At 37.7% G+C, this 26,510-nt stretch overlaps 1 long non-coding RNA gene across 3 annotated transcripts in view; it reads left to right on the top strand.

Moving 5' to 3' along the window:
• Window positions 1-13,065, top strand: part of LOC114486007 (uncharacterized) — a 98,898-nt gene extending 85,833 nt beyond the window's left edge. For all 3 annotated transcript variants that reach the window (XR_003679251.2, XR_003679250.1, XR_003679249.2), the window contains exons 2-3: window positions 6,239-6,270; window positions 12,800-13,065. This is a non-coding gene — a long non-coding RNA (uncharacterized lncRNA). The remainder of the gene's footprint in view (window positions 1-6,238; window positions 6,271-12,799) is intronic.
• The last annotated feature ends 13,445 nt before the right edge of the window (window positions 13,066-26,510 follow it).

Raw genomic sequence — 26,510 nt, 5'->3', positions numbered from 1 at the left:
TCTTGTTTATGGTTTCCTTTGCTGTGCAAAAGCATTTAAGTTTCATTAGGCCCCATTTGTTTATTTTTGTGTTTATTTCCATTTCTCTAGGAGGTGGGTCAAAAAGGAACTTCCTCTGATTTATGTCGTAGAATGTTCTGCCTATGTTTTCCTCTAAGAGTTTTATAGTGTCTAGCATTACATTTAGGTTTTTAACCCATTTTGAGTTTTTTGTGTGTGTCGTGTTAGGGAGTGTTGTAACTCCATTCTTTTACATGTAGCTGTCCAGTTTTCCCAGTACTACTTATTGAAGAGGCTGTCTTTTCTCCATTGCATATTCCTGTCTCCTTATCAAAAATAAGGTGACCATATGTGCATGGGTTTATTTCTGGGCTATCTATCCTGTTCCATTAATCTATATTTCTGTTTTTATTTTCTGTTTTAATTTATAATTTCTGTGCCAGTCCCATACTGTCTTGATTACTTAGCTTTGTAGTATAATCTGAAGTCTGGGAGCCTGATTCCTCCAGCTCTGTTTTTCTTTCTCAAGATTGCTTTGGCTATTTCGGGTGTTTTGTGTTTCCATACGAATTGTGAAATTTTTTATTCTACTTCTGTGAAAAGTACCTTTGGTAGTTTGAAAGGGATTGCATTGAGTCTGTAGATTGCATTGAGTAATATAGTCATTTTCACAGCGTGGATTCTTGCAATCCAAAAACATGGTATATCTCTCCATCTGTTTGTATCATTTAAATTTATTTCATCAGTGCCTTATGGTTTACTGCGTACAGGTGTTTTGTCTGCTTAGGTAGGTTTATTGCTAGGTATTTTATTCCTTTTGTTATAGTGGTAAATGGGAGTGTTTCCTTAATTTCTCTTTCAGATTTTTCATCATTAGTGTATAGGAATGCAAGAGATTTCTGTGTATTAATTTTGTATCCTGCTACTTTAGCAAATTCATTGATTAGCTCTAGTACTTTTCTGGTAGCAGCTTTAGGATTCTGTATGTATAGTATCATGTCATCTGCAAACAGTGGCATTTTTTTTCTTCTTTTCCATTTTGGATTCCTTTTATTTCTTTTTCTTCTTTGATTGCTGTGGCTAAAACATCCAAAACTATGTTGAATAATAGCAGTGAAAGTGGGCAACCTTGTCTTACACTGATCTTAGTGGAAGTGGTTTCAGTTTTTCACCATTGAGGGCAATGTTCGCTGTGAGTTTGTCGTATGTGGCCTTTATTATGTTGAGGTAGGTCCCGTCTATGCCTACTTTATGGAGGGTTTTTTTATCATAAATGGTGTTGAATTTAGTCAAAAGCTTTTTCTGCATCTACTGAGGTTATCATATGATTTTTATACTTCAGTTTGTTAATATGGTGTATAACATTGATTGATTTGCGTATATTGAAGAATCCTTGCATTCCTGGGATAAACCCCACTTGATCATCTTATGATCCTTTTAATGTGCTGTTGGATTCCTTTTGCTAGTATTTTGTTGATAATTTTTGCATCTATGTTCATCAGTGATATTGGCCTGTAGTTTTCTTTTTCTGTGACATCTTTGTCTGGTTTTGGTATCAGGGTTAATGTTGCCTCGTAGAATGAGTTTGGCAGTTTTCGTTCTTCTGCTATATATTGGAAGAGTTTGAGAAGGATAGGTGTTAACTCTTCTCTTCTCTAAATGTTTGATAGAATTCGCCTGTGAAGTCATCTGGTCCTGGGCTTCTGTTTGTTGGAAGATATTTAATCATGGTTACAATTTCAGTGCTTCGATTGGTCTGTTTATATTTTCTATATCTTACTGGTTCAGTCTCGGAAGGTTGTGCTTTTCTAAGAATTTGTCCATTTCTTCCCGTTTGTCCATTTTATTGGCATATAGTTGCCTGTAGTAATCTCTCATTGTTATTTATATTTCTGCAGTATCAGTTCTTATCTCTTTTTCGTTTCTAATTCTGTTCATTTTAGTCTTCTCCCTTTTATTCTTGATGAGTCTGGCTAATGGTTTATCAATTTTGTTCATCTTCTCAAAGACCCAACTTTTAGTTTTATTGACCTTTGCTATTGTTTCCTTCATTTCTTTTTCATTTATTTCTGATTTGATCTTTATGATTTCTTTCCTCCTGCTAACTTTGGGTTATTTTTGTTCTTTTTTCTTTAATTGCTTTAGGTGTAAGTTTAGGTTTTTTATTTGAGATCTTTTCTTTTTTTTCTTGAGGTAGGATTTTATTGCTATAAACTTCCCTCTTATAACTGCTTTTGCTGCATCCAATACGTTTTGGTCATTGTGTTTTCATTGTCATTTTTTTTTAGGTATTTTTTTATTTCCTCTTTGATTTCTTCAGTGATCTCTTGGTTATTTAGTAGTGTGTTGTTTAGCCTCCATGTGTTTGTATTTTTTACATTTTATTCTTCCTCTAATTGATATCTAGTCTCCTTGTGTTGTGGTTGAAAAAGATACTTGATATTTCAATTTTCTTAAATTTACCATGGCTGATTTGTGACCCAAGATGTGATCTATCCTGGAGAATGTTCCATGAGCACTTGAGAAGAAAGTGTATTCTGTTGTTTTTAGATGGAATGTCCTGTAAATATAATTTAAGTCCATCTTGTTTAATGTGTCATTTAAAGCTTGTGTTTCCTTATTTATTTTCATTTTGGACGATCTGTCCATTGGTGAAAGTGGGTGTTAAAGTCCCCTACTCTTAGTGTGTTACTGTCGATTTCCCCTTTTATGGCGGTTAGTATTTGCCTTATGTATTGAGGTTCTCCTATGTGGGATGCATAATTATTTACAATTGTATATCTTCTTCTTGGATTGATCCTTTGATCATTATGTAGTGTCTTTCTTTGTCTCTTGTAAGAGTCTTTATTTTAAAGTCTATTTTGTCTGATAGGAGAATTGCTACTCCAGTTTTCTTTTGATTTCCATTTACATGGAATACTTTTTCCATCCCCTCACTTTCCAGTTGTATGTGTCCCTAGGTCTGAAATGGGTCTCTTGTAGACAGCATATATACGGGTCTTGTTTTATATCCATTCAGCCTGTCTACGTCTTTTGGTGGGAGCATTTAATCCATTTACATTTAAGGTAATTATCAATATGTATGTTCCTATTACCATTTTCTTAATTGATTTTGGTTTGTTTTTGTGGGTCTTTTTTTCCTCTTGTTTTTCCCACCTAGAGAATTTCCTCTAACATTTGTTGTAAAGCTGGTTTGGTGGTGCTGAATTCTCTTAGCTTTTGCTTGTCTGCAAAGCTTTTGATTTCTCTGTTGAATCTCAATGAGATCCTTGCTAGATACATTAATCTTGGTTGTAAGTTTTTCCTTTCATCACTTTAAATATATCCTGCCACTCCCTTCTGGCTTGAAGAGTTTCTGCTGAAAAATCAGCTGATAACCTTATGGGGATTCCCTTCTATTTTATTTGTTGCTTTTCTCTTTCTGCTTTTAATATTTTCTTCTTTGTATTTAATTTTTGTTAGTTTGATTAATATGTGTCTTGATGTTTTTCTCTTGGTACGCGATTCTCTGCACTTCCTGGACTTGGGTGGCTATTTCCTCTCCCATGGTAGGGAAGTTTTGACTATAATCTCTTCAAATATTTTCTCAGACCTTTTCTCTTCTCTTCTTCTTCTGGGACCCCTATAATTCGATTGTTGGTGCATTTAATGTTGTCCCAGAGGTCTCTCAGACTGTCCTCACTTCTTTTCATTCTTTTTCTTTATTCTGCTCCTCTGCATTATTTCCACCATTGTATTTTCCAGCTCGCTTATTCACGCTTCTGCCTCAGTTATTCTATTATTGATTCCTTCTAGTGTATTTTTCATTTCAGTTATTGTGTTGTTCATCACTGTTTGCTTGTTCGTTAGTTCTTCTAGGTCTTTTTTTTTTTTCTTTTTTTGGCTGTATTGGGTCTTCGTTGCTCTGCACGGGCTTTCTCTAGTTGCAGCGAGTGGGAGCTGCTCTTTGTTGCAGTGCTTGGGCTTCTCATTGTGTTGGCTTCTTTTGTGGAGCACGGGCTCTAGGCACATGGGCTTCAGTAGTTGTGGCACATGGGCTTAGTTGTTGTGGCTCGTGGGCTCTAGACTGCCAGCTCAGTAGTTGTGGCACACGGGCTTAGTTACCTGGCAGCATGTGGGATCTTCCCAGACCAGGACTTGAACCCGTGTCCCATGCGTTGGTAGGTGGATTCTTAACCACTGCACCACCAGGGAATTCCTCTTCTAGGTCTTTTTTAATCATTTCTAGTATTTTTTCAATCCATGCCTCCATTCTGTTTCTGAGGTTTTGGATCATCTTTACTCTCATTCTTTTTCTGAATTCTGAATTCATTCTGAATTCTTTTTCAGGTAGGTTGCCTATTCCCTCTTCATTTATTTTGTCTTGTAGGTTTTTATCTTGCTCCTTCATTTGTAGCATATTTTTTGTTGTCTCTTTTTTTTGACGGGTGGGGCTGTATTCCTGTCTTACTGCGTTTTTTTGGCATGAGGCGTCCAGCACTGGAGTTTGTAGGCTGTTGGGTAGAGCCGGGGCTTGTTGCTGAGATGAGGACATCTCGGAGACCTCACTCTGATAAATATTCCCTAGGGTCTGAGGTTCTTTGTTTGTCCAGAAGTTTGGACTTGGCGCTCCCACCACAGGAGCTCAGGCCCGACTCCCGGCCTGGGAACCAAGATCACGCAAACTGTGCAGTGCAGCAAAAGAAAAGAAATTAAAAGGAGCAGTAAAATAAGAAAGAATAAAAAATAAAATAAAATTAGAAAAATAAAAAACATATTAGGAAAAATTAAAACAGAAGTGAAACAACTACCACAAAGGTAAAAACAGAACCACAACAGAAAAAAGAAGAAAATGGGGTTGGGGGGGTGGGGACAAGCCAAAAGGAGCAGAACAATAACAAAGTATAAAGAATAAAATAAAATTTGAAAAATTGAAAATTAAAATATAAATGGGTCAAAAACAAAGTAAAATAGAACCACAACCTAAAAGAAAAAAAAAATGCTGGTAAAGGCTTTGCTTGTAGGTGGTGGGGCTTTGCTTGTAGGTGGTGGAGCTTTGGCGGGGATGGAACTTAGTTGGGGGCATGGCTTAGGGTAGGGCCAAGGCCTAGGCGGGGATGATGTTTAAGCATGGGGCGGGGCCCAGGTTCAGGACCTGCAGGCGGGGAAAGGCCACACAGCCTGAGGGGGGCCTCAGAATGCAGGAGTTTGGAGGTAAGGCCCTGGGTGGGGTTGTGTAGGTGGGGTTTAGGCTCAGCGTGGCTGGAGGGAGCCTCTGAGGCTGGAGGATTAGACCTGGGACCTCAACAGGCTCCCTGGGGCCTAAGTGGGCAGGGGAAACGCTGGCTGTGCTCCCTTTTGTTCCTCTGCTCTCCCGAGAGTCTCCCTTGTCCCTGTTGATCCCCTAACCATGGGTGAACCCCACCTGGTGTGGGAACGCCTCCCCTTGGGGTGCTGGTCCTGTCCAGGTGGGCTTTACTTTTCCTCCCCGCTCCCTCCCTCCCACTCCCTCAGGACCCACATGGCTGGAGGGGGCCTTGCTGGGCAGAGGATCAGGCTCGGGCTCTCAGTAGGCTCCCCAGGGCTCAAGTGGGTACAGGAAACTCTGGCCATATTGCCTTCTGATCCTCTGCCCTCCCAACTGTCTCCCCCTTTCCCTCTCCAGGTGTGGGACCCCTTCCCCTCCCCCAGCTGACCCTCAGGGGCACCAGTCCCATCCTGCCTCCACTTCTCCTCTTCCCTCACTTCCATATTTTGCCTGGTCACCCGGGGGTTCCTCCCATCCCCTTAGGTGTCCTTCGTCCCCCAGCAGTGCCCAGTAGGTGCCCTAGTTGTGCAGAGACACGAACTCCACATCCTCCTAGTCCATCATCTTGACTCCTGTAGACATATTCTTGATGCCCAGTTAGGGAGAGGTGAACTCCATGTCCTCCTACTCTTCCTCCATCTTGACTCCTCCCCCTAGCTTCTTTTAATATTCTCTTTATGTTTAACTTTTGTAATTTTTATTATAATGTTATCTTGGTGAGTTCCTCTTTGGGTTAATCCTGTATGAGACTCTGCACTTCCTGGACTTGAGTGACAGTTTCCTTTCACGGGTTAGGGAATTTTTCAGCTATTATCTCTTCATATATTTTCTTAGGACCTTTCTCTTTTCTTTCTGGGACCCCTACAATGTGAATATTAGTGTGTTTGATGTTGTCCCAGAGGTTTCCTCCTCATTTCTTTTCATTCTTTTTTTTTTTCTTTCTTCTTTTAGGCAACAGTGACTTCCACTACTCCATCTTCCAGGTAACTGATTCATTCTTGTATCATTCAGTCTACTATTTATTCCTTCTAGTGTAAGTTTCATTTGTTTTTATATTCTTCATCTCTGTTTGTTTGTTCTTTATATTTTCTAACTCTTTTTTTAAAAACTCCTAACTTCTTGCTCTGTGCATTCATTCTCTTCTGAAGTTCTTTGATCATCTTTATACTCATTTCGTTGAACTCTATCTCAAGTGCCTATCTCTACTTCACTTAGTTCTTCTTCTGGGTTTTCATCTTGTTCCTTCATCTGGAACATATTTGCCTGCTGCTTCATTTTGTCTGAGTTGCTATTTGTATTTTTAGGTATATGGTAGCTTAGTTACATTTCTTGACCTTGGAGAAGTGGCCCTCCATAGGAGATGTCCTATGCGTCTCAGCAGTGGACTCTTCTTTCTTCACCTAAGGTATATGCTGTTGGGGAGTTCCTCCAAGAGGGCTGCATGGGTCTTTGTGTTGTAGTGGTCTGACTGTGTGGGTGGTCTGATAGGCTTGGTTGGCCCCTAGTCTGATTGGTTGCCAGGCACTTGTGCCAATGCTGCTGGCTGCTGTTTAGGGGGGGCCTGGTCATGAAGTAGCTGGTTTCATAATCCTATGGGGCCCCGGGACTAGTTCTGGCTTACTGGTGGGCAGAGTCAGAGTCCTGAAGACTCTGGGGCTGTGTCCCACTCCCTGGGAGAAGCCAGATCCTGGGGTTAATTCTGGACTATTGGCAGGCAGAGCTGGTTCCTAGAGTCTGACTGCAGGCCCCAGGGATCCCAGAGCTTATTTATTTTGTGACAGGGGCTGGTTCCAGACACAGTTGGGTATGGAGTCTGGGGTGTCCTAAAGGTTGCATTGGGCTGCTAGTGGACAGGACCAGGGCTCAGCTGGTCCCAGGGTAGGGTCTGGTCTGTGTTGTCAGAGTAGTTCTGCAGGCTGCAGGATTGTAGTTTTCTTGCTTCTGGTGTCTGTTCCCTAGTGGGTAAGGCTGGTCTAGAGGTTTTTTGCAGGCTTCCTGGTGGGAGGGGCAGGTGCCTGCCCACTGGTGGGTGGAGCTGGGTCTTGGCCCTCTGGTGGGCAGGGCTATGTCTAAGGGCATGTCTAGAGGCATCTGTTGGTTCAGGAAGTCTTTAGGCAGCCTGTCAGCTGATGGGTGGGGCTGTGTCCCTGCTCATTTAGTAGAATTTGGCAATTATTTCTTGATGGGTAGGGTTCTGTCCCCACCCATTTAGTTGTAAAGTGTCCTAGCACTGGTGCCTACAGGCCGTTGGGTGGTGCCAGGTCTTGGCACTAATGATCCAAGATGTCAGCCTGCAGCAGCAGCAAAGTTCATGCAGCCAACTATTCCCAAGTATGTCTGCCACCAGTGTCTATATCCCCAGGGTGAGCTGCAGCCACCCACCACTTCTCCAGGAGACTCTCCAACACCAGCAGATAGTTCTGGTCCAGGCTCTTATCTATAATAATTACTGCTTTTGTCTTGGGTTCAGGTGCATGTAAGATTTTGTGTGCACCCTTTAAGAGTGAAGTGTCTATTTCCCCCAGTCCGTGGAGCTCCTGCAGTTAGGCCCTCTGGCCTTCAAAATACTCTGGGGGCTCATCTTCTTGGTGCCAGACCCCCAGGCTGGGGAGCTTGACATAGGGCCCAGAACTCTCACTCCTGTGGGAGAACCTCTGCAATATAATTATTCTTCAATTTGTGGATCACTCACCTAGGGAGTATGGAATTTGATTATATTTCAAGTCCACCCCTCCTACCCATCTCATTGTGGTTCTTTCTTTTTGTCTTTAGTTGTAGAAGATCTTTTCTGGTAGGTTCCGGTCTTTTTCATCAATGGTTGTTCTGCCGATAATTGTGATTTTTGGTGTGCTTGTGAGAGGAGGTGAGCTCAGGGTCTTTGTATTCCACCATCTTGTCCACTCATCAAGTTTCTATGTTATTAAAATTAAGCTGGTGTAAATTAAATTTAGAGTATGTAAGTTTAGGCTGTTAAATGTAATCCCATGGTAACCACAAAGGAAATAGTTATAGAATATACACAAAAAGAAATGAGATGGAATAAAAATATTTCACTACAAAAAATTCTGCTAAATACAAAAGAAGATAGTAACGCAGGAAATGAGAACAAAAAAGCTATGTCATACAGAAAACAAATAGCAAAATGACAGAAGTGAGTTCCACCTTATTAATCATGACTACTTTTCATCAAACAAAAAAGGGGGCCCAAATAAATCAGAAATGAAAGAGTAGTTACAACTGACATCACAGAAATACAAAGGATCATAAGAGATTACTATGAACAATTATATGACAACAAATTGGACAACCTAGAAGTAATGGATAAATTCCTAGAAACATATCTTTCCAAGACTGAATCAGAAGAAATAGAAAATCTGAACAGACATTACTAGCAATTAAATTGATTCAGTAATCAAAAAACTTCCACAGAAATACAAAGGATCATAAGAGATTACTATGAACAATTATAGTAACAGTTATAACCAACAAATTGGACAACCTGGAAGAAATAAATTCCTAGAAACATACATACAATCTTCCAAGACTGAATCAGGAGGAAACAGAAAATCTGAACAGACTGATCACTAGTAATGAAATTGAATCAGTAAAATGAACAAACAAACAAACAAAAACTCCCAACAAACAAAAATATAGGACCAGATGGTTTCACAGGTGAATTTTACCAAGCATTTAAAGGAAAGTTAATGCCTTTCTTTCTTAAACTATTCCAAAAAATTGAAGAGGAGGGAACACTTACAAACTCATTCTATGAGGACAGTAATACCCTGATACCAAACCCAGATAAAGACATTACAAAAAAGAAAATAAAGGCCAATATCCCTGATAAACATATATGCAAATATCCTCAACAAATATTAGCAATACAAATTCAAGAATGCATTAAAAGGATCATACATCATGATCAAGTGGGATTTAGTCCAAGGATGCAAGGATGTTTCAGTATTCACAAATCAATCAACATGGTATACCACATTAAGAAAAAAAGTATTAAAATCATACGATCATCTCAATAGATGCAAATGTTGACAAAATTCAACATCTATTTTTGATAAAACTCTCAACAAAGTGGGTGGAGAGGGACCATACCTCAACATAATAAAGGCCATGTATGACACACTTACAGCCAACATGCCAACATCCTTCTCAGTGATGAAAGGCTGAAAGCATTTCCTCTAATATCAGGAAAAAAACACAGATGCCCACTATCACACTTTTATTCAACATAAAATTGAATGTCCTAGCCACAGCAATCACATAAGGAAAAGAGATAAAGTTATCAAAGTTGGAAAAAAGGTAAAATTATCTCCATAACTGTATAGCACAGGGAACTCTACTCAATACTCTGTAAAGACCAATATGGGAAAAGAATCTAAAAAAGAGTGGATATATGTATGTATAACTGATTCACTTTGCTGTATAGCCGAAACTAACACTACATTGTAAATCAACTATACTCTAATAAAAATTAATTTAAAAAATTATCTCTGTGTGCAGAGGATATGATCTTACATGTAGAAAACCCTAAAGATTCTAAGAAAAAAGTTAAAACTAATAAATTCAGTAGAGTAGCATGATAAAAAGTCAACACACAAAAATCAGTTACATTTCTATATGGTGACAATGAACAATCTAAGAAGGAAATTAAGAAAACAACTCCATTTGCAATAGCATCAAAAAGAATAAAATACTTAGGAATTAACTTTACCAAGGAGATAAAGTACTTGTACAATATAAACTACAAAGCATTGCTGAAAAAATTAAAGAAGGCATAAATTAATTGGTGGATGTCTATCCATCTTCATGGTTTGGAAGACTTAATATTGTTAAAATTTCAGTATTATCCAAAGCAATCTATAGATTCAGTGCAATCCCTGTTTAAATTCCCATGACATTCTTTGCATACATAGAAAAACACATCCTAAAATTCATATGGAATTTCAAGGGACATGAAATAGTGAAAATAATCGTTCAAAAGAAGAACAGTGTTGGAGGACTCAATGTCCTAACTTCAAAACTTACTACAAAGCTACAGTAATCAAAACAGTGTGCTATTGCCATAAAGACAGACATATAGACCAATGAAATAGAATAGAGAGCTCAGATATAACCCTTACGGATATGGTCGAGTAATCTTTGATAAGAGTGCCAAGACTGTTCAATGGGGAAAAGACAGTCTTTTCAACAAATGGTGCTGAGACATCTAGATATCCTCACATTAAAGAATAAAGTTGGACCTCACACCACATGCAACAGTTAACTCAAAATGGTCAGAGACCTAACTGTGAAAGCTAAAACTCTTAGAAGAAAACATAGGACAAAAGTTTTATAACATCGAATTTGGCAATTATTTCTTATATATAACACCAAAGGCATAGGCAACAAAAGAAAAAATTTTTAAAAATTGGACTTCCTGCAAATTAAAAACTTCTGGGCTCAAAGGACACTATCAGCATACTGAAAGGGCAATCCACAGAATGGAATGAAATATTTGGAAATCATATATGTGATAAGGGATTCATATCCAGAGTATATAGAGAACTCCTAAAACTTCACAACAGTGAAAACTAAGAAACAACCCAATTCGAAAATGGACAAAGGACTTGAACAGACATTTCTTCAAAGAATATACATGAATAGCCAGTGAACACATTGAAAAGATGCTCAACATCACTAACCATTAGGGAGATGCAAATGAAAACCACAGTGAAATATCACCCACTAGGATGGTTACTATCACAAAAACAAAATAGCAGGTGTTAGTGAGGATGTGGAGAAAGTAGAACCCTAGAGCACTGTCAGTGGGAATATAAAATGGTATAGGAAAACCATTCTGTGGGACCATCATGGTTCCACAACAAATTAAAAATAGATTTATCATATGATCCATTGATTTCCCTTCTGTGTATATACCCAAAAGAATTGAAAACAATGTCTTGAAGATACATATGTACACCTATGTTCATAACAGCATTATTCACAGTAGCCCAAATGTGGATGCAATTAAAGTGTCTATCAACATATTAATAGATAAACAAAATGGGGCATATACATACAATGGAATATTATTCAGATTAAAGGAAGGAAAAGAAATTCTGATACATGCTACAATATGGATGAACCTTGAGGACATTATGCTCAGTAAAATAAGTCACAAAAAGATAAATACTGTATGATTCCACTGAGGGACCTAGGGTACTCAGATTCAGAAATAGAAAGAATGGTGGTTGCCAGAGCCTGGGGGTGGGGGGAATGAGGTGTTATTGTTTAATGGGTATAGAGTTTCAGTTTTGCAAGATGATGAAAAGATTTCTGGAGATAGATGGTGGTGATGGTTGTACAACACGAATGTACTTAATATCACTGAACTATAAAAAACTTAAAAATTGTTAAGATGTAAATTTTATTTTATATGTATTTTACCACAGTGATAAAAGGTGAGACAACAGATGGAGTGTACATTTTCCCAAACTTTCACTTATACTCCACCATATTGCTCTTTTTAATTTCATCAATTTGATTGGCCTTTTTAAAATATTCTCTTTTAATAGGAAAATATCTGCCTATGCCCTTGAAAATACTTAATGTTATTTTCATGGGAATCCTACTTCCCAAGGATTACTCATTTGCTGTGTTGTCCCAGCTCCCAGAACATGTCCAGATGTAGTAGGGACTTCCAGTTAACACCTGCTCTTGTCCTTTCTGAGTGCACTTGCACACAACAGGCCTAAAAGCCATTGACTTGCGTGGTTATAGGGTGGAGTCCCTTCTACTTTGATGTTCCAGTTCTTCCTCCCATAGCTAATAATTATTGGACATCAGTTGGTCCCCAAATAGTGAATTTAGTCAGGGATGAGGAAAGGCCAACTCATATGCTTTCGAGGTATATCGAGATTGAAGAAATGGAGACAAACATTTAAGGCATAATTAAAAGAATTTAAATTTGCTGAACAACATTGAACACCAATTAGTTGCTTGTTTTCTCCTCAAACCTCTCATATTCTCCTGTTTCACAATCAAAGAAACTAAGACCCCAAATTTTTGGTGAATATCACCAACAGATCAACTCACTTAGAATCCTGTTGTTTGTGGCTTTATCTTAGTTAATTATAAGAAAGTTTCCTTTCCTATACACCTTTGAATTCTTCTCAGCACTGTGCATAGTGCCTAATATATACTCAGTTTTCAATAAATATTGAAATAAAGGAACAATAAAGGAACAAGTTCCTAGGCAAGACATACATGATATGTCCTGGTTACTTTTCTGATCTGGTTTGATGTGTTTAAGTACAAATTATCTAATTTCCACAATCCACTTGGCAGGACTGAAGATTTCCTGGGCCATCTTCTTATTTTTTCTTTCTACCACAGGGGGGAAAAAAAGAAAAGAAACCCTTATAGGTCTTTTCTTTAGGTAACTGAGCATTTGTGGTACTTAAATTGCCATTTCTCCTTTTCTCCAGTTCTGGCTAATTTTTATTCATTTTATTGTAGATTCACATCTGCAAGAGAAAAATGCCGTGTGTTCTTTTTTAAATCTGCTTTTCATTTTGATCACCTTCTCAAACACCTGGAGGACTAATGTGGACCACCCAGAGGAATGCTATCTGAAACCTACCAGCAGCTTATGGTAGTGTAAGATCAGTGGGTGACTCTGTAGTCCTGAGTTATTATTCCATCTCTGCCATTACCTGGCTGTAACATTGGACAGGTCACTTAACCTCCCTGTACCTTACTTTCCTAGCTAGGGGTATTATCATGCTCAAAAGAAATAATGTATTTTAAAAACTTTGTACTTTGAAAATTATAAAATGTAATAAAAGTATAAAGCATTGTTACAAACAAACTTTTTATAAAGTGGAGTCTTACAAATTAAACAAAATCTTATGGGTCCTTGTGACCACCCACATTGCCATCTGGGAAGGAGAGAAGTTCTTTGTTTTGTTTTATTTTGTTGCTGCATTCTTTGGCAAAAGAGAAAACTTGTCTAGCTTGCTAGAACCATAATAGAAGCAACAACAGTAGCCGCAGCCTACGTTTTGCAATAAACTTTCCATATCTTTAAAATATCTCATACCTCCAGTGACCAAAAGTTAAATTCTCACATTAAAAATCTATGTGTGGGGGCTTCCCTGGTGGCGCAGTGGTTGAGAGTCCGCCTGCCGATGCAGGGGGCGCGGGTTCGTGCCCGGGTCCGGGAGGATCCCACGTGCCGTGGAGTGGCTGGGCCCGTCAGCCATGGCCGCTGGGCCTGTGCGTCCGGAGCCTGTGCTCCACGGCGGGAGAGGCCACAGTGGTGAGAGGCCCGCATACCACAAAAAAAAAAAAATACTCCCACCTTTTGGCCCAGCAGAGTGGAGTTTGATCTCTCTCTCCTATCGTACATCTTGAATGAACTCTTTTTGCCTATTTAGGTGGTGAGAGGCCCGCACACCAAAAAAAAAAAAAAAAAAAAAAAAAAAAAATCTATGTGTGGGGCTTCCCTGGTGGTGCAGTGGTTGAGAATTCTCCTGCCAGTGCAGGGGACACAGGTTTGATCCCTGGTCCAGGAAGATCCCACATGCTGCAGAGCAACTAAGCCCGTGCGCCACAACTACTGAGCCTGTGCTCTAGAGCCCGTGAGCCACAACTACTGAGCCCACATGCTACAACTACTGAAGCCTGTGTGCCTAGAGCCCGTGCTCCACAACAAGAGAAGCCACCACAATGAGAAGCCCACGCACCACAACGAAGAGTAGCCCCCGCTCGCAGCAACTAGAGAAAGCCCACGCACAGCAAGGAAGACCCAACACAGACAAAAATAAAATAAAATAAAATAAATTTATTTTTTAAAAAAAATCCGTGATTGGTTCTCCCCTACTTACCTCAGATTTTGTGCTAAGCATATGGGACAGGAGATCTGAGTATTTAAATACTACAGTGAAGCAGAACTTATAGAACAAATGCCACCTTCCTCTCAAATAAAAAGCCCTCATGGTTATTATAATAACCATTGAATTCTTACAGGAATTCTCCCTAGGTAACTAATTTTGTGGATATTGCTAGATGATATATGTTCTCCCCCTCAGCTTTCCTGGAAATATCTGAAATAACAGGTTTCTTAGGCTCTCTTTGGATTACAAATGAGAACCTGACTCAAAATAGCTTAAGCATAAAAGGGAATTTACTGACTTGGTTGTGAAGTCCAGGACTAATTTTGGCATTAGCTTATTCCTGTGATATAAATAATACTTCATAATCAATTTCAAGCTACCAGTATGACATTACCAAATGTAGAGTTGGGAAAAAAGGTGCACAATTTACTTTTGAGAACCAGTTCGAGCCAACTCCAGCACACCTCTGCCTGTACGGTAGGCAGGTGATGTGTGCCAAAGCTATAGAGATAGTAGAACATGGTCCCTCTCGTGACACAGGGAATGAGAATGGAAGAAGGGGCCACTTAACAGTTATGAAAACATTCATAAAGAGCTTGCCAAATGCCAGGCATTCAATTCCATTCTCTATTTGTTACTGTAGCTTAGTGTCTGAATCCAGACTGCTTTTTAAACATCAGTATTTATTATAATTTGTGTAGTGTTTGATTTTTGAGGAAGTTTCTTGACCTTTCCGTATCTCAATTCCCTAATCTATAGAAAGGGGGTAATAATAACATCTGCCTCGGAAAACTGTTTTGGGAATGAAATAAATTGATACATGTAAAGCATTTAGAATAATTTCTTATTCAAGGGGAGTGTTCATCAAGGGTTCACTGTTCATAATTATTGTCACTTTCTAATCCTAACAAAAGCCCTTTGATAAAGGTGTATTATTATCTCCAGTGAAGAAACTGAGAGGTTAAGGGGCTTGCTCAAAGACAAATATAATGCAGTTAAGCTGACATTTGACCCTGAGTCTGTAAATTCCAAGTCTCATACTTTCTCTATATATTGCACTAATAACAACAGCACTGTTTATCATATGTCCATTCTGAACCAGGAGCTTTAAATATATTTTCTAATGTCTCTTCACAATTGTACACTGGATTGGGGTTTTCTAGTTCCATTTTACAGATAAGAAACTGAGGGTCAGAAGGGTTAACTAACTTTGGGGGGGGTCAACTTTTTAGAACGTTGGGGTTTAAAAAATTTTTTTAATTGAAGTATAGTTGATTTACAATGTTGTGTTAGTTTCAGGTTTACAACAAAGTGATTCAGTTATATATATATAAAATCTTTCTTTTTTGGATTCTTTTCCAGAGCGTTAATTTTTAAGGCCATACAGTCAGCTGGGATTTGACGCAAGTCTGCTAGATTCATAGACATGTATTCTTAATTGCTAAATGACCTACAACTATTTTTACCATTACTTGGAACCATGTTTCTTCATTTTACCTTGAGAGAAGATGTGGATCATGGGTAATCTGGAAAATGCCATGAGAGATAGGAATCTAATGCATAGTAGCTACAGAAGGAAGGGAAAGAGATTCGTTTTTTGTTTTTCTTATTGCAGGGTCAGAAGGTACTTCATAGAGGAGGTGGCATTTTAACTGTATCTTGTTAGATGAATTTTAACGGATGGGGGTGGGGAGTACATTTCTTAAAGAAGAAATTCTGAGCAAAAACATAAAGGTCTGAGAGTTAGTATATTCAGTGAATAGCAAGCTGACTAGAGAGGCACTATGGGAGGAGCGGCTGAAGATGGAAAGGTCAGCCTCCATCACTAGGAGGCCCCTGAAGGTTTCTGAGTAGGGAAATTATGCAAACTGGCCTATATTTAGGAAAACAAGCCTTATAGCAATATGTAGGATAGACTGGAGAGATAAGAGTCGGGAGCCAGGAAGAAGAGTTATATGTTACTGCAATAGTTTATGCAAGAGGTTATGAAAGCCAGAACTAGAGTGGAGTTTGAAAGCAGAGAGTAACTCTGAGAAATACTGAGAAATATCATTAACAAGATTATTCCCACTAATGAAAAAAACAACTATATACATAAGCTACTGGTGGCACATCAGTAACATTTTAAAATTCACCACATCTTAATTGAGCACCTACTAGAAGACAGGTGTTGTATTAATGGCAGGAATATAAAGATAAATATGAAGGAGTTTCTAAACAAAATGTTTTCATTACTTACTATTTGCCATGTACTATTCTAAGCGTTTTACATGCATTATCTAAATTAATCTTCACAACAACCCGATACAGTCATTACTATTATTTTCTCCAATTTACACATGAGGACATGAAAGGTCGGAGAGAAAAAATAACTTGCTAAAGGCCACATAGTTAGAGAACGACAAAGCCCACTGTATTCCTACCACCTAGCACGATCCACAAATAACCAAATTAAAATAGGCAAGACATTCCTCTCTGGCCTGGACAGGAACAGTAGCTTCTTAGCTGTTCTTCATGCTTCTGTTCCTCCCTTACCCATCTCTTCTTTACTCATCAGCCAGAATGATATTTTAAAAAACAAAAATAGGTCACTTCCTTGCTTAAAACCTTACTGTGGTTCCTCACTGCACTTAGAATACGACTCCAAGTCCGTTCCTGGGGCCACTCAGCTCTGCATAATTGGCTCTGACCATAGATCATAGTCCAGCAACACCCACTTTCTTGCAGGCTCTGGACTATTCTAAGCACTTTTCCATCTCAGGGCCTTTGCAAATGCTGTTCCCTCTACTTGGGCTCATCCCCCCATTCTTTACTAGCTAAAATTCTTATATATTCTTTTTTGGTTTTGTTTTTGTATGTGTTTACTCATTTGTTATCTGAAGCACCATGCTGAGCCATGCTGGAGCCTAAGACAAAAGGAAAAATAATAACATTTATCCTGAAATTTAATGTTTTGATTTCTTGCTACATGGAATTTTTGCATTCTTTTTAATATTGAATTAAAATTTTATTGATCTTGATGACTGAGTTTTTGGCACCCCCTTAAAACTTGCACCAGAGGCAAGTCCCTCACTCTTCTCACCCTTGTCTCAGCCCCGGGTATCTGTCTCCCACTAAACTGCTTCAAAGGGACAGGGACCATGCTGTTTTGTTTACTACTGCATCCACCATGTGCAGCAGAGTGATTGGCATAGAAACAGCAACAAATGAAATTTGTTGAATGATTGAAATGAATGTTTAAATGTATCATCTTATTTCATCATCATAGTAACACTGTGTTTAGGTATTCTCTCTGGTTTATAGATGAAGAAACTGATGCTTAAAGATGTTAAGTCACCTGGCCAAGATAGATACACAGTTAATTAGTACTTAGCAAAGCTGAAATTGGAATCCAAGCCTCTGACATTAGATTCAGGGTTCCCAGTTCACCAGACTCTACCCTGAGGTACATTCAAACAAAGGCTAGTAGACATTTATCAAGGCTGTTGAAGGAAGAAATTCTGAATTATATGGGAAGCTAGATTTCTTGATTTACCACTTCTCTTCAAATACTTAGTTTTCTTTAATTCTATGATGATCACCTTATAATGCAGCCCATGGGCTTTGACAGTGACTAGAACTTGGTAACCTCAGCATATTCATCTGCAAAGTAGGAATAAAGATACAGATCTAACTGACTTGTTTTGAGCATTAAATAAGATGGTACATCAGTTGCCTAATACAGTGTTGCCATACAGGAGATACTGAATGTTATTAATTTTGATAATAATAAAAATAAACAACTTGGGTGAAAGAAGAACCCTGGAGTTTGAAAGTGAAATAACTTCTCCTTCCCTCTACTTCCATGGAAAGTGCCAGTTCTCTAGCTGGAAGAAGAGAATTAGACTCATTATGTCACTTCTGTACTTCCCTTCCTGATGGGAGGCAGGTCACTTCACCCGTTTCGAAGTTGAGAGAGTTAGGCTCTGAGAGTGACAGAAATAAAACCAGAAACAAGATGTCCTGGTTTTCACTTAACACTTCTGCCTCCTTACTTTTAAGTGGAACTAATTTACAGTAGCCTCCAATCAAGCCTTTCCTGGCCCTTCTCTTCTAGTCAGCCAGATGACCTGATACTTGAGGGGAACAGGGAGGGGACTCCATCTTACAGAAAAGGTCTGTCTGGTAAAAGCAGCATTATCTATAAAATATCTCCACATGGAGAGGAGGGAGAAGAATAATGTTTTATCTCCTGATAGTAAAGTCAGAGTGTTTCACAGGAGAGGGTATGGTTTTAATCAGCTGGGGTTGCATGTGGGAGCCTCCTGGCTCCTCTCCTTCACCTTTTCTTATGCCAGAATCTTACTCCAAAAAGGCTGAACCGGGCCAGTAATAGAATTATATCCAGTGCGATACTTGCCCCTGGGGTCAACTTCATAACCTCCAGAATGGTGTGGGTCTCGTAGCAGACACCCAATAAACGCATGTTGAGTGACTGATAAAGCCTAAGTGTATAATGGACAACTTTACACACATGCTCACAAACTTACAGTTCTCTGGTACGAGGCATCTGTCTTCAGATACTTTCTCCTTTGAATTCCCTTTCATGCTTTCCCTTTCTTGGTTCATTTGTTTTGCCCCCTCCCATCTTCACATATGTGCATGTGCGTGCACACACATGCACATACACCTCAAGATCAAAAAGATATAGATGTATGTTAGATCAATTTTATTTATACTAAAAGCAAACTGCAGTCTGACAGTGTAAGGTACCACACCAAAATTTCCTATTCTGCTGCTGGTTCAGTTTTTATAAAAATGTTAGCAAGGCTTGACTGAATTTGCTCCATTATGTAGACAATTTAATATTCTGTATCATTTTAGAAGGAGTTGGTGAGGCATACTAGCTATTCAAACCTAAGTGAAGCACACAGAGGATCAGATTCTGAGACCAGAAAGTAAACAGAGGGGAAAAAGGGGAGAGAATGGGAATTGACAAGGGGTGGCAAGATAGACTGAGGGCAGAATGGGGCAGAAGCAGCATAGAGAGAGGGTAGGAAAGGTAGGGTACTTACCCAGCTGCCATTGCTAAAAACAGTGTAATCTGATAGACAAGGCAAGAAACCCACCATGTATTATATGTCACAGTGAATACACATACCCAGTAGACATGGGGATGTGGTGCAAGGTATTTAAGATAATGTGAAAGGATATATACAACAGGTGGGTAAACACAGGAATGGGGACTCCTATGTGTGTAACAGTAGCAACCTGGAGATCTTCCAGTGGATAAGTAACTGTGCCCTAAGCCACAGACACTGGCACTTGATGTGGGGCTGACTGGTAAGAGCAAGGCATGGCCCAAACTTGGCAGAAAATGCAGTGTAGTTGATTATAAACATGGCCCTTTCACAATGTAAACTTTGCAGCTCATCCCATCAAGATGTCAAATCTATTCTCCATCCATTGATTCTCCACCCATTTGACTGTTTACCTTATTTTGTCCAACATGTTGCAAATAGATGCTAAAAAATAACTTACTCATTGGGACTTGTCTTCTCTCTTGCTGTTTTTGGAACCCCAGCCATTGCCACCATGTGAAGATCCCTAGGCTAACCCATTGAATGATGGGAGATGTATGTCCCTGTCACCCTTATCAACCAAACCAACATACCTCTGATACCTCTGCCCACCATCAGTAGCAGAATCATTTAGCTGATCATCAACTGTCTGCAACACATGAATAGGCCTGGCCAAGACCAGCGGAACAACCACCCAGCCCAGCCAAGTCCAAATTGCCAACACACAGAATTATATGCTAAATTAACGATTATTGTTTTAAGCCACTAAGTTTGCAAGTGGTTTGTTATACATTAAAAAATAACTGATATACAAGGGTATCAGATGTCACTAGTCCAGTGACTTGGGAACAAGAATTCAGTAAACAGAACTCAGTTTTGAGAACAAACCAGGAGGCCAGTAACAAGAACTTGAATAAATAGGAGCACAGGGAGATCAGCTCGGTGCTTTGTGACGACCTAGAGGGGTGGGATAGGGAGGGTGGGAGGGAGGCTCAAGAGGAGGGGATATGGGGACATACGTTTGCATATGGCTCATTCACTTTGGTGTACAACAGAAACTAACACATCGTAAAGCAATTTTACTCCAATAAAAATATTAAAAGAAATGTAAATAGAGGAAGGGAGCTATCACCATAGATAACTATAGTATAAACTAGGTGTGGTAGATAGGGAGGAACCTAGCAAAATCTGTTTATTAAAACAGATTTTGTTCCATTAAAAAATAAATAATAAATAAATAGGAGGACAGGATCTTAGAAGCAGAAGCAAATTTTTCCGATTTTGGGACCTCACATTTGGGCTGGGCAGCCCTAAAAGTGAGCATGTTTTAACATCATAATGTGGACTAAAATTTGCTAAGTGCCCCCAGGGTCAGGTCAGGATTATTGCTAGGAACCTTGATTTTTAAATTTCCCAACCTGTCTGTTTTGTGCCTATTATACAGAGGGGGTATTTCAGATCTTTTCCAAGCTCTTCAGATCCCAAACCACACTTCGTTTTTCTTACTCTCTCACCTCACGACCTTGTCTCCCATGTCATGAAGAAAATAGAAACAACCAAATGAGAACTCAATCAATGTTCTGCCACAAAATGTACAGACTCAAGCAACTTCATCCAGATTTGCCTCCATCTCCCCAACATGATGTAAGCAATCTTACCCATGCTCCAGATCCACCTAGAGGATTTCTGTCACTTATCTACTCTCTTCTATATCTTCACCTCCTTTCCTTTTACTCAGTTTCTCCCATCAGAATAGAAATATTCCAGTAATTTCCATTGAAAAAACCCTCCTTTGTCCCACTTTGTTCTTGTGACCCCTTTACTTTCTTCCCCTTTACTTTCAGACTTTGGGGAAAAATGGTACATACTTATTGCTCCTATGTCCTCCCCTCATTCACCTTTTAACTTTGTTCGATTTTTTTTGCTTCCACCCTCAACACTCCATGAAATTACTCTCATTCAAAGCTGGGAACCAAACTGTACCTGAAATATCCAATGATATCCACCTTGTTCTTCCCGATTATACATGGAAGTTTATGATAATCTGTCAGCATCCTGGTTTCTCTTAATATATTGTCCTAGAAGTGATCCAAGCTATAGGATGTCTGCTCAGTCAATTATTTATTAGGAATTATCATCCTTGGTTTAACAGTTGAAAGGGACAGACTACATGACTACAGCTGGATTCTGGTTAATGAGGGATCTGTATAATACTGAAGGTTTTTATGTCTGAGAAGTCATAGCCAGAGGTAAACTACTTTAAAGAAGGCCATATCAACACCATTAGTCCAAAAATAACCCATGGCCCTAAAGTCCAGGAGACCAGTACAGGTAGGGGGAGAAAGAGAAAGCTGCAGTCTAAGTTTTGTATCTGGGAGTTAATCACATCTGGAAAGGATCATGCAATAGGTTTTTTTCCACTGGAACGTGGAACCTAGCAGTTGCAAACACTCACGCATGTCCAATTTTACTTGCCACCTTGCTGGTGCCACCCTGTTCTCCTGTTAACTCAAGTTCTTGTCACTGGCCTCCTGGTTTATTCTAGAGAAAACTAACTTGCAATCAAACCTAGCAGCAAGAGAGAAATGAAAATGGGGGGGTTGTATCTAGCTTCTGCAATTCAGGAAAATGTGTATGTGGGGAATGGGAATGGCCACAGAATGCTAATAGACTATATCCAGAAACAAATATTCCTAAATATTAAAAGCAGCACTCACAAACAAGCAAATAGGCAAGGTCCTTTAAAAGCTATTAAAACAGGGAAATTTTCATAAATTAATAGGCAAAACTAAAAGTAAATCTATAAGGTAAGTGAGTAAATGTAATGCACTGCTGTTACCTAATAAAAGAAAAAGTCTGTCCAATTGAATAACAAAGCAAAACTCACATAATACTAAATACAAGACACACACCTAGAATAAAGTTACTGGAAAAGACTGTGCAAATATATACTAGTTAGATGCCAGAAAAAAGATCAAGGTCTAATTTTAACACAAGATTCAATTCAAGTTAAAAAAACATTAGAAAACAAAGAGCACTTTATAACATTAAATGTTCTATCAACAATAAATATAAAACAGTTGTAATTATAGCAAATAATTTAACATCAATATCTTAAAGCAAGAACTTAAGAAATTCTTAAAATGTTAATTATCAGAACTATGGAATAGCAAATAAAATAGGGCTTATAAGAAAATTCATAATCTTAAATATATTAACAAATAATAAAGAATAAAAATAAGTATTTAACCTATGAATTTAGGAAAAGAAAAACATTTAAATAGTGGGAAGCAGAAGGCAGGAATTAATACAGAAAAGGAAAAACTTACAAGCTAGATAACAGATGATAAGTAAAAGAGAGAAAAGAAAAATAAATTCAAAGCTGACAGTTGGGGAAAAAACACAGTGGGTACCACTAGCTAACAAACTGAAGAAAATACACAGAGAAAACACCAAAATCACAAAATAAATTATTGTGAGTGAATAATCACAGACTTAGAGGAAAATAAAAGTTTATGTATTCTTTGCTTAGTGTTATATAGACAAATTTAAAAACTTGATTGAAATGGACAGTTATCTAGAATAATATACATTATAAGATCTAACTCTAGAAGAAATGGAAAATCTAAACAATGTCCATAAAAGAAATAGAAGTTGTCAGTGAGCTACCCTGTCAAAAAATACTCTAGATCCAGATGTTTTTGAAAGGAAATTCTGCCAAGTATTTAAGGGGTTCCTAACTGTTCCTGAATGTAGAAAATGCATACATTTTATTAAGGATTACAATGATATCAAAACATGTAAAAGATTGCTTAAGAAAAGGAAACTATAGACCAAACTAATATATTAATATCAGTGCAAGAATCCTAAATGAAATATTAACAAATATAATTCAGGTGTTAAAGGACTAATAGCTAAATGAGATTTATTCAAGAAAGGCATGGAAAGTTCCACTGGAGTAAATCTAATATAATTTATTGTATTAACATATCTAATGAGAAAAGCGATAATAACATAATAATGTTAACACTTCTCTACTGCTTTCTATGTGTGAGGCATTATTCTAAGCATTCTACATATATTAACAGCATCCATATGAAATAAGAATCACTATTCTCTTCATTTCATAGATAAAGAAACTGCCTTTGAGAGGCATCAAGGAACTTCTCCAGAATTATACACTTAGTGATAGAAGCACTTTCTGGAACCCAAGCAGTAACTGACTTCAGACTCTATCTTCCAAAATATTACAGTGTTCTGCCTCTCTTTCATCATTATCAAAGTTGCTAAAATACCATTTGACGCAATTTAACATCTATTCCTGATTTTTAAAATATACTCATAAAATAGAAAGAGATGAATATTTCCTTAATATGAGAAAATATGTATCTCTGTTCAAAACACTGGTTACACTTAATGGAGAAACCATTAGAAGCATTCCAACCAGAGTCAAGAAAACATGAAAGATTTTATTCCTTTGATGCTATTGTAAATGAAATTGTTTTCTTAATTTCTTTTTCAAATAGTTCCTTGTTTATAGAAATGCAACTAACTTTTGTTATGTTGATTTTGTATCTTGCAACGTTACTGAATTATTTATTAGTTCTAAAAGTATTTTGATAGATCTTTAGGTTTTTCTACATATAAGATCATGTCATCTACAAACATACAATTTTATTTCTTCCTTTCTGATTTGAATTCCTTTCATTTCTTTTTCTGGCCTAAGTGGTCTGGTGAGCACTTTCAGTATTGTTTTGAATAGAAGTGGCAAGAGTGGACATCCTCATCTTGTTCCTGATCTTAGAGGAAAAGCTTTAAACTTTTCATCATTGAGTATGATGTTACCTATGGGCTTGTCGTAAATGGTCTTTATTATTCCATCTATACCTAGTTTTTGAGCATTTTTATAATGAAAGGGTACTGAATTTTGCTAAATACTTTTTCTTCATCTATTGAGATTGTGGTCTTTATCCTTTATTTTATTGCTGTGGTGTATTACATTGATTGATTTGCATATATTGAAACATTCTTGTATTCCAGGGATAAATCCTACTTGATCATAATGTATGATCCTATTAATATGTTGTTGAATTAATATGCTATTAATTTTGTTGAGGTTTTTTGCATCTGTGTTCATCAGCGATATTGATTAGTAGTTTTCCTTTCTTGCAGTATCTTTGTGTGGCTTTGGTATGAGGGTAACTGGCCTCATAAAATGGGTTGGGAAGTGTTCTCTCCTTTTCAGTTTTTGGGAAGAATTTGAGAAAGACTGGCATTAATTATTTTTTAAATGTTTGCTAGAATTCACCAGTGAAGCTATTTGGTCTGTGTTGGGATGTTTTTCATTATTGATTCAATCTCCTTATTCATTATTGGTCTGTACAGATTTTTCTGTTTCTTCAATATTCAGTCTTGGTAGGTTTTATATTTCTAGGAATTAATTTTTCTAGATTACACAATTTGTTGTCATATAATTGCTCATAGTATCTTTTATGATCCTTTGTATTGCTGCATTATCAGTTGTAATGTTTTCTTTCATTTCTGATTTTATTAAATTGAATCTTCACTTTTTTTAGTTAGTATAGCTAAAGATTTGTCAAATTTATCTTTTCAAAGTACCAACTATTTCTTTCATTGATTTTTTCCTATTGTTTTTCTAGTCTCAATTTCATTTATTTCTACTTTAAGTTTTGTTTCCTTCCATCTGCTAATTCTGGGCTTAATTTTTTTTTCTAGCTCCTTCAGGTGTAATGTTAGGCTGTTCATATGAAATATTTCTTTTTTAATGTAGGTGTTTTTTGATATAAACTTCCCTCTTAGTACTCTTTTTGTGACAGGTAAAATACTTGTACACTGAAAACTACAAAACATGGATGAAAGAACTGAAGAAGAAACAAATAAAAGGAAAGATATCCTGTGTTTGTAGACTGGAAGAATTAATATTGTTAAAATGTCCATACTACCCAAAACAACCTATAGATTCAATGCTATACCCACCAAAATTCCCACCAATGGAATTTTTTACAGAAATAGAAAAAACAATCCTAAATTAATCTGGAATCACAGAAGACCCAGGATAGTTAAAGTGATCTTGAGGAAGAAAAACAAAGCTGGAAGCACCACACTTCTTGATTTCAAAGTATTTTGCAAAACTACAGTAATTAAATTAGTAATGTACTGGCATAAAAACAGACATATAGACCAATGGAACAGAGTACAGAGCCCAGAAATAAACTCATGCATATACTGTTACTAGTCTGACAGGAGTGCCAAGAACACACAATGGGGAAATGTTGTCTCTTCAACAACTGGTGTTAGGAAAACTGGATATCCACGTACAAAAGAATCAGATTGGACCCCTACCTTAAACCATACACAAAAATCAATGCAAAATGGATTAAAGACCTGAACATAAAACCTGTAACTAAAACTCCTAGAAGAAAGCGTAATAGAAAAGTTATTTGACATTGGTCTTGGAAATGATTTCTTGGATGTGACACCAAAGCACAGGCAACAAAAGCTAAAATAAACATGTAGGATTACATCAAACTAAAAAGTTTCCACACAGCAAAGGAAACAACAGAATGGAAAGCCAAGCTATAGAAGGGAAGAAAATATTTGTAAACCATGTTTGATAAGGGGTTAATTTTCAAAACATATAAGGAACTCCTACAAATCAATAGCCAAAAATAAATAACCCAGTTTTTTAAACGGGCAAAGGACTTAAATGGACATTTATCCAAAGAAGACATGCAAATGGCCAACAGGTATATGAAAAGATGCTCAATATCATTAATTATCAGGGAAATACAAATCAAAACTACAGTGAGATATCACCTCACATCTGTTAGGATAGCAAATAAAGGGTAAGTGTTGACAGTGTTGTGGAGAAACAGGAACGCTTGTTCGTTGTTGGTTGGGGAATGGCAAAACGGTATGGAGGTTCTTTTAAAAATCAAAAATAGAACTACCATATTATCCAGCAATCCCACTTCTGGGTATGTATCCAAAAGAATTCAGTATATCAAAGAGATATTTCCAGTCGCATGTTCTTTGTAGCACTATTCATAGTAGCCAAGATATGGAAAAACCCTGAGTGTTCATCAGTAGATGAATTAATTTTAAAAATGTGCTATGTGCATAGGATGGAATATTATTCAGCCTTTAAAAAAAGGAAACCCTGCAATATGCAACAATGTGGATGAACCTTGAAGACATTTGCTAAGAGAAATAGTGGTTGTCATGAGCTAAGGGGTGGGGGATATGGGGAGT

The sequence above is a fragment of the Physeter macrocephalus genome, chromosome 4 (genome assembly GCF_002837175.3).
Source record: "Physeter macrocephalus isolate SW-GA chromosome 4, ASM283717v5, whole genome shotgun sequence".
NCBI lineage: Eukaryota > Metazoa > Chordata > Mammalia > Artiodactyla > Physeteridae > Physeter > Physeter macrocephalus.
This window is presented reverse-complemented; position numbering and strand designations above follow the sequence as displayed.